The sequence below is a fragment of the Varroa jacobsoni genome, unplaced genomic scaffold (assembly GCF_002532875.2).
Source record: "Varroa jacobsoni isolate VJ856 unplaced genomic scaffold, vjacob_1.0 scaffold_476, whole genome shotgun sequence".
Classification (NCBI taxonomy): Eukaryota; Metazoa; Arthropoda; class Arachnida; order Mesostigmata; family Varroidae; genus Varroa; species Varroa jacobsoni.
In genome coordinates this window covers 23,824-36,844 of record NW_019213378.1, presented here as the reverse complement: position 1 = coordinate 36,844, position 13,021 = coordinate 23,824, and the positions used below count along the sequence as shown (strand labels likewise).

Genomic DNA, 13,021 nt, shown 5'->3' with positions numbered 1-13,021 from the left:
GCGACGCTTTATTTTACCTTTTCATTTATTTACTTTCTAACAGAAAACACTGTATAATCATATTCCTACGGGAGACAACATTACAGCTATATCATAAAGTGGTAGATTAAAAAAACAGAATTTCTACATAAGCTAATTTGAACTTCGTTTGCTTAAAAAGGAAGAGGCCTGCAGAATACGTAGTAGCTTTTTCTGGGCTTAAAGCTATGGCAAACTATGTATCTCTGAAACTTTCTAAAAGAATAGACAAGGCCTGCTTAGTTTATTTGAAAGACTATTGCGTTACCCGCCGCTATAACTACAAATGACAATCGTCTTTTCATCTTCCAGAAGTGATTAGAAAAGGTCCATACAATACATAGGCGTAAGGAACTCACCTGCATCTCGACGAGACGCGCAAGCCCAAACTTGCATAAACGGTAATGTATTTATTCGCCCACGAGCGTGTTGCAAACTGGCCTCAAACAAGCTACCTGAAGAAATGCTATGTCAATACTTGCATCAATCTTACTCAGCTCTTCTTTACGCCGGAACGTCCGAGTTCGAGCTAGCGATAGCTAAGAAGATACGATCTGGCCGGAGAAAATACGGCCGTACGGGAGAATGACCAACCAGCATCATCTGAGCAAATCAGTTGACATCTTTCATTACTGGACGCTGCTGCGTGCATACAAACAAGATAAGTCACCGAGGAACTTCAAGAAACAAGCCCCGAGTGGCTACTCCTTATACAAAAAGGGTCCACATGTCAGATGCCGCTCATGTTTCGTTAGACGCTGAACGGCCACGCTCCAATTCGACAGACAAGTGCATTGTAATGCTCTGGTTACAGATAAAATATTTTATCTGCAATCTGTTGCAGATAAAATATCTGAGTCGATTTGGTAGACGGACGCGAGCGTATAGGGCAGTGGACGAATACTGTTTCTGTATATGGAAAAAATGTTACACTGTAGCACGCGTTAATCATACTTGAAACTGTGTTTCTCATGGGTGCTGGCTTTCGTTAATTTTTGACAAAGCATAACTTTCGCCCACGGACATCTACCCAAAAGATATGCTGTTTCTCACTTTCGGTCATCTTTGGCCAATCCCTTAATACGCTTATAATGCTATCCTTTCATAAAATGGCTTTTAACAAATAAGATTATATATACATTTCCTGCTATCGGAAGAATCAAATAGAGCCTTTCTGAGTACAGAACGAGTTGTTGTTGTTGAATTAAATTACGTTTTCCACATGTTTTTGAGACTTTACCTAAACGAAAACAGACATTTCGATGAGTTTGTTAAAAATGTCAGTCTAGACGGTCGTAGTTATTTGATACTACTACCACCACCATTCACTGCGATTAAGACCTTCGATTCGCGGACTAGACCGCTCAGAGGCTCGTTCCAAAAATTGCCTTTGAGATCTTGCAAAGGGTTTCACACAAACGTGCGAACAGGTATTTTAGTGCCGAGGCTTACTGGACTTTCCCTCAATAACGCCTCACGTATAATAACTGATCAAGCAGACTATGCTTACGTCCTCCGACAGCAATTTAACACTGATCGGCTAGTAGTAATAATAATAATAATAATAATAGGTCGGTGTACCATTATCCCGGAACACTTAAAGTTTGCCTTCAAATATTCGACGCTATTCGTTGTTGCATAGAAGTTTGTAGAACACGTAGATAAACTACCTAGGTGATACGCTTGCGGTACTTAGATAGGTAGGCTGGCACGACAACTCGAACCTCAGCCAAAAATTTTGCTTCTACACACAGCGGGCGCATCCTCATTTTGCACAAAATATCATCAAAGAAGGACGGCCTGCCGCTCACTCTGAGGAGAGCAAGCGGCATCACCAGTCAACCAATTTGAACTGATTGGCCTTAGAGAGGTGTGACTGTGTGACTTTCATGGCAAAGGACATGTACCTAAGGCCTCCGCGAACAGTGTACGAATTTTTCTGACTGACGAGCCGGGACCTTTGGACAGCATCGACCGACCCAGCGCTCCACACGGTCGTGGAGTTTTCGTTGTATTATGTTGAAACTTCGGTATTTCTTCCGTAGTGCGGTATGCTTGCTTTTGTCGTGATCAACGTGGGAATTACTGCAGCAGACCGAATTTATGCATTTGTTTTTCTTATTTCAGTTGAACACGAATTATGTAATATTTGTTAAAGAAAAACAACACTGATTAACGGAAATACAGCACACAATTTAAAGCGTTCTTACCCTAACATCAAAATCATATTTTTTTTTAGAGATATCAACAATTACACGGTGTACCAAATTCAATTGTTTGCAGACACAATTTAATAGTAGCAGAAAAGAAGTTGGTAGACAAACATATAGATATAGATTGAGCTATTTTTCGAAGCACGCCCTTCTTTGTTCATTATCAAATTGTATTCGTTTTTACTAACAGCGGCCTCAAACATTTAGGTTTGCCCCTGGACGCCAACTAATTATCTACAAAAGTCGACAAATACTAACTAAATATTTTGGAGGGCTTATCTATAGGCTGGAATAGTTGAATCTTCTCTCATCATCTCCACGCATTCTCTTATACATACTAGCGTAAATGAGCGTATACATATACCTGGTGTATATTTTCCAAACTGTTATTCCTATTCGAGATAAACAGGCGCTCGAGCGCCGTGGTGATAAATTATATTATAATAAATGAGCACGGTGCCATGCGAAGTTGTAGCGCTAGAAAATAACAGCGACACATTGTTTTGCAGAACAACTGTGGTCGCCTGCCTACGCTCGTACGTAAACAAAAATGGTCCTTTAGGCACTGGGGCATACGATGACCGGCTGGTACATACGTGTAGACGAAACGAAGAAGGAAAAGTTGCTGAAAAGCACGAGTATTCAAAGGGCGTCGAATGGGCTGAATGTTAAGAAGACGTGAGATCGTATATACGCCATTTAGCATTGATACGGGACGAAACGAAAAGCGTACGTTGCCTGAACAACGTAGCGAAGCAATGAACTAGCAAACCTGAAGAGCTGAAGGAAGAAGCCATTCTATAAATGTATGCTATCCACATGTCAGGTCAAATTAATCTTTATCGCGCCAAAGAGGGCAGCTTACAACAACAATATATCTGGTATATATATATAATCGCTAGTATGAACAATGGTATTTACAGTAATACGGTGTATAATAATAACCATTTTTTCATTTACCCCTGACCAAGTTCACGCGTAACTCTGCCGCATCTTTAACGACATTATCATCACTTATAATGAACGTATAATATATTGCTATAAGCTATTAAATTCAGATGTATGCCGAGGAGATAAACTAATTCCGTATAGGGAATCCCGCATACAGAGTTTATCTAGTATCGCCGACGTTTTTCTCTATATGGGGTCGCCAAACTTTGGAACAAAATACAGGTTTTCGGTACGCGCTTACAGTATGGATCTGCCGTCACTTAGATTCATGGGTAATAGCACGTTTGATTATGAACGAAACTAATCTCTAATCTCGTAGCAACTTAGGCCTACGAACTATCCTTTCCAGAGGCTATTAAATATTTTACTGAAACATAGCTTTAAAGAATCGAAAGTGTAAGTTCAAGCACCTACAACTCATAAATAATGATTCACTTAAAGTTAACTAATTGTGATTTGTGTGAGAGTTATCTATTTAGCCAGAGTCGATGAGTACTATAAAATAAAGGGTATCACAATCAAGTTACTTGATCAATTCGCTGAGCGACCTAAGTCGTACCGAACGTGCCCAACAGATTGCAAAGAGCTTTAAGCTGTTCAAATAAGTATTTTTTTTTTTATAATATATAAAGAGAGTTCTCGTTTTAATTTTATCATTACTATAGTCAAAAATGTTCAGGCCCCTAGAAGGAAGGCGTGCACATTGTGGATGGATATTTTTACCTTATTATGGATATTTAACCACTATATGTCAGCATAGATATGAAATTTATAGAAAAATATATAACTAGTAAAAAAAAAACTATAATGAGTACTAACACTGAAACCTTTGGTTTTATGACCGTCTCTAGTTTGTGGGTTAATGAAGGATGGCCCCCGTAACCCTAACAGTTATTCGCCTTGTTAGACATATTGAAGTTATGGGATTCATCGTGATGAAACAGAAGGGTGGATAATGATTTAGTGAACACTGCATGCTTTATATGACTGATTTAACTGTTGCAAGTCTGAATACGTTGATTTACGATTTCTGATCGGGTTTCAGTCAGAAATGGCTGCTGCCGTTCGTGCCGTTTCGAGCTTTTTGTCTGAACATACAAGTGCGACTTTGATAGGCCTTAACCATGTGCCTACGAACCTTGAGATATGCCCTCCCTAGCGAGCAGCATAATAGCTTAAGCGCGATCATTAATGACTATTTTTTTTTTATTACAATAGAAGGCTCTATGCCTACTTAATGATATGTATACCATCCTCTTCCCTCTTGTGGGTTCTCTGCTTTTCCAAGTGAAGTAATTGTAATTTATTACAGCGTCTTCAGTGCGTGGCCTTATATATTTGGCTTTTCTTGAGCATACTCCATGTTTCGAATGTTACGTTCGGTATCGCCGTTGGGCATACTATCATACGGTTAACTTCCAGCACGAAACGAAGTCTGCCCGTATCAGCTTTGTTATTATTTCTCGTTTTATCAGCCCATAACGGTGTATCGTTCAACAGTAGCTGTTTTGGTACCTGCTAATTAACGTTACTAGCGCGTCAATTGTGAGATACTCTATTTCGATTGGGCTGCAGAGGTCGCCGAATCTATGAATTGATTTATTACGCTGTACTAGGAATGTTATATTAATGTTAGGAGAAGCCGTGAAATGAACTGCAAAACAATAAATGCTTCATTCTGACGTAACGGTGCCTGATGAGACCGCACCTTCGGCCAACAGCCGAAAAAGGTTCCGCCGTGTTCTTTAGCCTCATTTAAATTCTTTCCTTCTTTCACTCGACCGATAGCACCCACCTAACTTACTATACCTTCATTTAGGAAAAGGCCCGTTGAACCAAGCACAGATGAGCTACTGTACACGGCCGCCTGTAAGGGCTACCAATTTTTACTCATAGTTACTTAATGCTATAAAGGCAAGTGGAAGGCTTGACTAAGGGAGATATTCATTATTCCGAATCGCAGAGCAAGTTGTCTCCGAGTCAGGCTATTGTTTGAGAACTGTGTTACGGAAAGAGTTCTTGATTTGAAGAACATCGACTTTTCGTGGCTACCGATAACAATGAAAAGCATGCCAAATCCGTATCTGAACTTTTCAAGCTCCTAACGGCAGCCTGTCACGTCTGATCAGGGTAAAAACGATTACATTTTACACTCGTAGATTACTTGGCATGCCTCCGTTACGTTTTAAGGTGGTAATTGAAACTATTATTAGCAGCAAAAAAATCATCTTTGCTTTGTCAGTATATTGTTAAATCTACGTCTGCGGCTGAATACATTGAGAAATCTAAAGACATGAAAAAAAAAAATGAAATTTTTCGGTTAAAATGATCTCAGCAATTGAACGCACGCCTGCTGTTGCTGCAGGGCAGTGGTATTCGGTTGACTTAAAAAGCAAGACCGTAGCTTAATAGGTGCTCGAACATCACGTAAGTATCGTTGCGGTTGATGTATGTAGAGGAATGGATATTGATGCTCGAGCGTATTTTATTTCAGCTACTACAGTTATTACGGTCTCCCCGGGAGATTTTTTCTTGACTAGCGACAGTGCGTGGTTCTATAGTAAAACTGGATGTACCTATAATTAGAATTTATTTTTAGTAGGCTGAACAGTCACAGCCTACTTATACAAGTTCGTTTGTAATTTTTCTAGGGTATCTACGATGAGATAAATATATAGTAGTATGAGTTCAAAAATTGGAAAAGAAATGAGACTATCAATTACCCTGGCCGGTCCTGAAAATGAACCTCAGTACGCGGCCTGTTTCAAGGAATGTTTATCTAGACGTTCGTCGTGCGTTTTCATTATACTCAAATTTGTCGTTCGCTGATGCTGTTCCTCATAGGCAAACACAGGATGAATATTTGGCAAAGAAACATCAAAGCAATTCAGCCTCGTGCAGCGGCAGCGTGCGCACGCGGCATAGCTTAATAGGAACAGTCATTTGCTACACGTTTCATATTTAACTTATGCTAATGAACTGCCAAAATGCGGTAGATTTATCTAAATGTACTAATCACAATAATTAAATAAATGGCTTTATCGTATGATTGTTGACCCCTTGTTCATGCATCTTCCATAAACGAAGCTAAAGGTAAACGAAGCTTTTAAGAGTGCATGCTAGCCGGCACGTGCCATCTTCACTATCACCTGTCTGGTCGTACATATTATTATATAAGTAGATATATGTTATTCGTGAGAGTTTGCACAATTAAATCGCCGGCTGAAAACTAGGGATCGCTAATTTGTGCTCTTCCATAACACAATATTATATTTTTGCCGACAGATTTAACTTGAGCCACTTCTAATCTTCGTTTCCCAAGCAAAGTTATCCCGCCGCCGCCGCCGCCGCCGCCGTTTAATGCAATGTTACTGCAGTTCCGCACGTAGAAGCCGAAACATTTATTGCACCAAAATTGTTTTATTGACCACCTTTGTGTTTTTATCAAAAGGTCCGTCGTGCATAAAAGCATGCAATCGTATAGGGAAGCCAGCCTGGATATATGTCCGATTCAATGTGTACCTTAAAACAGTTTAATACTTTTAGCCGAACCGGCACCTGACCCCCAGTACAGTTCAGAGCGCAGGAGCTTCGATCAGCTTGCGGTTCCATCAAAGATGATGATGGAGATGTGATGCGACTGGCATCGGTTTGTTTGACGATGAGATTAATTTTTTCTTCTAGCTCTAATATTTATGAAAACATACAATAGAACACTACATGATATCTTAAAAAAAAAAACACTTTAACTTCCTCGCTATTGAACATCACTCCATCGAACGATACTTTTTCTATTGTCCCTTTTAGATATATATGGTAATATTACAGGGTATATCAAAAATCCTTTCGGATGATGAGTTCGATAAGGATTCAAATTTTCCAGTAGGACTGTGGCACAATGTCTGCACGAAAGCTGCATAGTAAATCACAGTTGAAAAGTCGCTGCTTCTATCGAGTGAGAAATTGTATTAGGTCAGGATGAGAAAGCTGTATTCCTACAAAGGTCTAGGTAATCAGGCACAACAACTATTAACTGTAAACGAGTTCACACTCGTACACAACAATAACGATTGAATATTTTGCCCGAATTCAAAATGTATTCCTTACGTTTTTACAGGCATGATGATGATGATGATGATGATGAGGAAAGAAGGGCATACCTTTTTTAAAATGCCAACCATTGAAAGCAATTTAAGGATCTGTGCAAAATATTCTCGAAATTAAACCTTAAGGTAAGCCGAGAACAATACATGGTATGTCCTCCATATCTTGGTGTACGTTTCAGATGACCAGATAAGTTATATGGTCTCCACCTCTACGTAGCTTTACCTAACATATGATCTTTGATACACAAATGAATAATTACCATTGGGTGACAGGTATTTCAGTCGATGAAAAAAAAGCCATGTCTTTAGAAGGGAGCGACCATTCTGTCATGGCAGAGTCAGGCGGATCATTCTCGAAATTCAAGCAAAGATCAGCTATTACAACTGCTCGCTTTACCTACAAATTCACGAGCAACCTAAGTACAATTTATACGCCACAAACGTCAGATAAAAACCTTCTGAAAATAACAATGCCAGGGGTCTTGATTGGTGTTATTGGTTCCTAACTTATTTCAGAAACACGGTAGCGGACCGTCACTGATTCTCCCGAGGCAAGAAAACGTTCATTGCACAGCTGCGAAAGTCCACAATAGAAAACGCTTCCATTTTGCGTTAAAACAATATTTTCGCTGTGTTTAGTGAAGGAGACATCATACCTAAATACTACTTTTGGAAAAACGCTCATTTGGATGTTCTAAAAACTGTACTGAAGCTCTGGATGACGACTGCGTCGAACGATAAGCCTTACGTTATTCAGGACGAGGGCGCATTCGTTCACACGAACAAATTACTGCATAGCTAGTTAGCCGGCAGATCATGTGGGTAGGCTTTGAAACTGCACTTCATCGCACATAAGCAGCACAGATTGAACTGCGGTACATTATTGTATGACCGAGAAAGAGTCTAACAAATTTCAATAAGATAACGTTAATTCAACTACTATTTCTATCAGCAAGGCGTTTAGAAATGCGTGTAAGAAAGAGCGTTTCGACCCGGGCTTCTAAGGAAATGGGATGTGTATATATAGATATACGTCTGTCAGAGATGTCCGTGTCGACACATACAACAATTCCAACCAAATAACATTAATCACTTAGGTACAACTTAGGCCAACGATATCAAAATTGTCTCTGTTACTACCCGTGTTAATATACACATTAAATAGTATTAATACAGTCTCCCTCGAAAAAACTGGCATTTATGCCTGTCTTGATTATATACTTCTTGATTTTATTCGCATCTGACTTGCATTTTGGGTTCGATGTATCTGCGAGCGCGAGTGCGTCTGTCTACACGATATTTATATGCGGCTAGATGTGTGTGCGTGTGCGTGCGTGTGTGTGTGTGTGTGTGTGTGTGTGTGTGTGTGTGTGTCCTCTTCGTAATGTCCTGACATTTTATCAGATAACATTAAAATGGAATTAATTACCACATACGACTACAGCCGTGCTCCATTACTGCTCAGGACGGACGACGTTCATCTTCTGAACCGGATCATCAAGCGTCGTGCCCTGTTCTGTCGGTCGCTCTACTCGTTTCTGTGCCGATCTTCACTATTGGTCGTACGAACGCGTCACACTGTAGTCACTCACCTCTTGGAAGTTTTTACCGGGCTTGGCCATAAGTTTACTTCAGTAATTGAACGCAGCTTATTAGTCGTCGGGGGTATTTGATAAATACGTTCACGTAAATGTTAACATTGGTTCAATTGTATACGCAAGATATAAATTCAAAAAATATTGAGCACTTGACCAGCCAGTTTTTTCTATGTTTACTAATCGTTCAGACTGGCCGCACGGAACGCGTAGGTGCCTTCCTTTTCTATTTTTCGTCCATAAAAAATCTACTTACAGCATCAGCATTTGAAATTATGTGATCATTACATTCCTTATCAGTAGCAGTCACGAAGTCACCTCCTCCCTCGTATGGCGTTTACCGGCTCCTTCCTCTATCTTGCTTTTCCCGTCTACAATTACGATAACGATAATAACAACGACAACGGGCGACAGGTAACTCGAATTCCATAACTTACTTACTTGCTTACCATAGTTGAGGCGACTGTCTTACCAATTTGACGGTGGCAGCGGCAGACAGTGACGAACCCTACTAGTGTTAAAGGAAGAACGTCGTGGTTGCACCCCTTTGCTTTAGCTAAAGATCATTGGCCATAGACGGCCTTGCCAGAATCAGAGCCAACTATTGACGGTTGGATAATTTAAGATTTGTTTTTTTTTAAACTTTATTGAGCTACTAATCAAACGTGACGAAAAATGCATAGCGGTTTTCTTGTTCGATCTCGTATAGCTCAGCGTCCGCTTCCGCGCTTTACAATAGCCACCTCACTTCCCGATATCAGTATCTATAATGATAATCATGCTGATAATGGTAGGAATAATGTTTCATTGATTATTAGGACACCTTTTCTCCTTTTGCACGTAGATAAATGCAGAAGATCTAAAGACGGCATTAACACAATCGGTCTGCTTCTCCTTAGTTGCCCGCTTCGTCTGTGTGTTCGTTATTTAGCTCTTTGCTTTTTTTTTTTCGGGTCGGCCTCTTTTGCTACGACCGCGAGGCAGCATCACCGATCACACTCGCTAGATAACGCAAAACCTTCATTTATTAATTATTCCTTTCTCTCTTCTCAGCCGAGTCCTTCTCGTTTCGATAGACAGATAGAGATACACACATAAACATTCACACACACTTGTGTCTGTCTATATGTATTCTGATATATAACCTGATAGTATTTTATCCAGGTATCGAGTTCCGTCGTCGTAAAATGTATTTTTAGACGAACCAGTGCGATAAGGGCAGGCAAGCCACAAATTTAAAAAAAAAGTAATAATAGTAATAAGAGTCAGTATTTATATTGATGCTGGCTTCGAATTTGTATATACGGGCTATTTCCCTGTTGTGAAAAGGGCTAATTATAAATATGTACTTGTGATCTGGAAAGACCGTACCGCGTCCACAAACGATGATTCTCATTTTTAGTCTAAAACATCGGAACTGTTTAATTTTGGCGTCAGCTAACGACTTTTGTCTATCTGGAAAGATTCGGTTGAGAAGGAGCCCAGGATCCTAGAGGTAAGGTGTTATTCCTGATGAAGAGTAATAATATTAGGAAGTTGAGGGCAATTGGTTTAATCTGCATGAACGTCAGAAAGGGGCACGAAAGAAATTTGACAACTTATGTACTCTCGATAAGCTGTTCGTTAGCTTTCGAGACTTGTTGCTTTGCCTGTTATTTTATTGACATCGCAAAACCTTTTGCCTTGAGTACGGGTTCCACATATAAGTGTTTCGGCAGGCAACGGCAGAATCTTGGAAGCGACCTTTTTGTGGACACAGCCCCGGCTTACTTAAGGCCGTTCAAGCTAAAAGATATATATATGCTTGTATAACAGTGGCTCAAGGCACTTTACCTTCCAGCATCGCCTTGAAGGTTTCCGTCTCGGCGTTATTGTAACATAGGCAAAGGCCGATTAAGAAATGTCAAATATGCTTTTCTTCCATTATGCGGAATATTGATTTTTAAAATACTAAGTCTAAGAAAAATATTAAGATACGAATCAAACGATGATGAGAACCCACAAAGAAGGACAAAGGAAAGGTTTTGTTTCTGCTGAACACGACATTGGGACATTAGCAAACAGCACATTTGAAAATGGAAAGCCATAAGCAAAAACCTCAACTCGGTGATCTCCCACATGGAACCTCATAAGGACATCATTGTCTGTGCCCGCTTGATAAAACAGTATTTTGAGTAGCTTTAATTTGTTCGACTCCATTGGAGAAATCAATAAAATTCAACAGAATCTAGGTCATCATTTCGATACAGATATTTAAACTTATAAAACTGTTCATCGGCGATGTTCTATACCGATTCAAGATCTCTAAGAGGTTTGACTACTACGTTATTTGTGTCGGGGAGCACAAACTCTTCGCTTAAAGTACAATAGAGGACATCGAGAACGTATGATTTGAGATTATTTCAGATTGAAGCTGTGGGCCAAATGTTAGAGGAACGCGTTCTGAATTCGTCGGAATGGTTTTTTCTTTCTATGCTGAGAGAAGGTCGATAGTTTAACTGCACAGTGTTGCGCAATGGGGTCAATTTTACGTATAAATGCTAAGGGCTGATGTTTATCTGGAGATACCTTCGTTGAAATTCTGTCTATTTTTGAATAGTTGCCCCCCTATTGCGCGTGTAAACTCATCAAACATGAGATAAGACCCTTTGTAGCGATATCGAACTTTCTGAGTTCATCTTTGACTGACGTCTGAGAGGGAACATTTTTGGCTTCTGAACTATACATATATATAATACGGTTGCTGTGGTCTTATTAGTATACTACATACTGGCTTCAATGTTATATACCATTAGAGTTCCGTCTCAGCTCAAAGAATAGAAGCTCGTGCTCAGTGCGATGCATCTATTAGTATCGGTTAGGTATAGACCTGTTCAAGTGTAATACATCAATTTCCCACAGCGCAAATTTAAACGTTTTTCTCCGACGTCATGTCCGACATGAGCGTGAAACTCATTGGCTTTTGAGCCAGTCGGCAAAGGCGAGGATTTCCGTGCAGCGTTCGAAGCTGCCTACCTCACATAAATTAAGTTCGTGCTACTAAAACCTTAATAATCCCTTCCCTTTTTTTTTTCGCTCGCTTTCTGCCTTCTGCGGCGAGTCGCCTTGAAGAATGTGACTGCTTCTACCGTCATGTCGTCCGCCTGTGACGGCTGACATCGATGTCAGCGCAGCAGCAACAGGCCACCTTTGGAAAGGAAAAGCAGCAGATCTGTAGGAAGTATCCACGCTGCCGCTGCCGCTGCCCGTGTGGTACGACTGTAGTCACTACCGCGGCTGCGGCCGATCTATCCGAGTTGCGGACGCACCGGTGATCAAGCAATTGGCCGCGCTGCGTAAACATCACAACGTCAAAACCGACCGGCACCAAACTGTTTCACATTCGATTTGTTTCTTGTGGAGGCGAAAATTGGCAACGGCATGCCCATATGCTCTACGTATACATGCATCTATACTTGCATGCATAGGCATATATCTATACCTATGTATGTAAAACACTCTTGCCATGATGATGCATCTCGTTGTTTTATTATTGAGTGTATATCTGTAACATGCTGTTTCGCTTGTTACTGGGGATACGTGTACGTTGCTCATGCTGCTGTCGTCATTGTTTTTTTGATAACAATCAATTTGTAGCGTCAGTTCTGATACAGCGGTGACTGAGACAGCGGCGGCCATTCGCTTGTTGTTTTTCTTGCTGTTCAGTCATTTTGTGCCATGCATTAGAAATTGACCGTACCGCTATTGCTCTTGGCCTGCTGCTGTTGGACGGTTGCTGTACTTAGTTCGCCGCCGGCACCGAGCGCTCCGGCATGAGCTCCGGGTGCTTGATGCTGCGAGAAAAGCTACATGGGGTGGGTGCCACGGACCGGACCCGACCGACAAAGCCCACGCCTCTCATCGTGTGTGAATCTTACTCTCTCGTGACTGACGCCCACCCTTCATGCTTAAGTAGGAGTGGTGCCGTCGCATGGTGCTACGGGTAAATCTTTCACTACTTCACTGACGTAAGTTGGTGCAGTAGAAGCACTTTCACACTTCTACCTAGCAGCCGCGAGCAATACCATCCAAAAGTTGACATACCGCTAGATATACAAAGCTCAATTACGTATTACGCGCCGCCAAAGTGTTACTTATT

At 40.8% G+C, this 13,021-nt stretch overlaps 1 long non-coding RNA gene across 3 annotated transcripts in view; it reads left to right on the top strand.

Moving 5' to 3' along the window:
- LOC111260783 (uncharacterized) overlaps window positions 1-13,021 on the top strand; it is a 57,625-nt gene that overhangs the window by 29,213 nt on the left and 15,391 nt on the right. The window contains exon 3 of one of the 3 annotated variants that reach the window (XR_015311197.1): window positions 2,741-3,037. The exons of 1 other annotated variant lie outside the window; for it this stretch is intronic. This is a non-coding gene — a long non-coding RNA (uncharacterized LOC111260783). Of the gene's footprint in view, window positions 1-2,740; window positions 3,875-13,021 lie in introns of those variants that run through there. One more of the 3 variants, XR_015311196.1, reaches the window with a different exon arrangement.